At 54.4% G+C, this 1,251-nt stretch overlaps 1 long non-coding RNA gene across 1 annotated transcript in view; it reads left to right on the forward strand.

The window, feature by feature from the left end:
- The first annotated feature begins 1,129 nt into the window (after positions 1–1,129).
- The window catches only part of LOC139826322 (uncharacterized), a 1,220-nt gene continuing 1,098 nt past the window's right edge, over positions 1,130–1,251 (forward strand). Inside the window, exon 1 of the long non-coding RNA XR_011736277.1 lies at positions 1,130–1,251. This exon is cut by the window's right edge and continues 316 nt beyond it. This is a non-coding gene — a long non-coding RNA (uncharacterized lncRNA).

Below are 1,251 nucleotides of genomic sequence, written 5' to 3' on the forward strand. Positions count from 1 at the left end.
CTCGCGAGAGGGGCAACGAGAAACTGATGACCGAGAGACTGACCAATGGTGAATAACATTCCATTCACGTGAATACTTCATATAAAAGTGGGAGATCACGAGGATCTCAGCCCTTTTTTCCCTCTTTTCCTCATGGCTGACATTAGGAGAGGACCTTGCTGGTCATCTCTGCGAACTGAGGCCAGTGAGAGACTGAATCCAGCTCCGGTTGGCTACAGAGTCTAATCCAGGACTTTGGGTGCTGGCTCTGCAGTTGCTGAGACTTACAAGATTGGTTTTGTGTATTTTGTATTATTTTTTCTATTCTTACCAGCAGCATTAGTAAAACATCTTTAACTTTTCCAACTCTCTTCTCTCTGTCCTTCTTTCCCTCCCGGTCGCCTGTGCTGAGTGGGAAGGGGGGAGAGGGAGGGGCAAAGGGGGGAAGTGGGGGGGAGAGGAGGTTGACAACACATCTGCCAGGGTTTGATTGTCACCCCGCAATCCTAACCCTCGACAGTCCTGCTCCCTTCACTTTCTCCCTCTGTTCCATATCCTTCTTTCCGACTTGTCTCTTGGAGACTTTTGGCCATGCTGGACCCAAGTCTGGGGATGTTTTGGAAACTTTTCAGAGGCCTCGCTGGTGGCAGGGGGGACAGCAGGCAGTGACAGGCCCGGGGCTGACAGGCTCCCCCTCCCCTAGGGGGCGCTCGGCTGCCACACCCAGCTGACATAGAACCTTTGTCACAATGCCCGCTACCATGGTGAGGATGCGAGCACTCTGCGGGTGACAGGGACACAGCAGGACTTGGTGTCAGCTCAGCAATTGCTCAGTTCCCCAAAGAAGCTGAATTCTGCAAATTGCTGCTGTTGCTCTTGAAATGACGTCATCAGGTGGGTGTTTTGGTGTAATACACTGAAAACCAGAGCAGAAGTGCTGAAATATTCCCATGATATGCATGGTCTCTGCACCAAACCACCATGACTCAGCCAAAGTAGATCTGCCTCTTATTCTTTTGTACTGCCAGCAGATTGTGGAAGTAGAGTATAAAAACCATCCTTATGGAGAGATCTTTGCATTTTAGGCTTACTCTAAGTAAGCGGGACCGGCGGGCACAAACACCCCCCCTCCCCGCCCGCACCCCAAAGCGCGGTCTCTCCCGCCCTCGCCTTGCCCCCCGCCCCCTCCGGCCCACCCGCGGGAAGGGCCGGAGGGGGTCGGCAACTGCGCGCGCCGCGCATGCGCGCTCTCCCCGCCGCCCGGCAACCGGC

This window comes from Patagioenas fasciata, chromosome W (genome assembly GCF_037038585.1).
Source record: "Patagioenas fasciata isolate bPatFas1 chromosome W, bPatFas1.hap1, whole genome shotgun sequence".
Lineage (NCBI taxonomy): Eukaryota > Metazoa > Chordata > Aves > Columbiformes > Columbidae > Patagioenas > Patagioenas fasciata.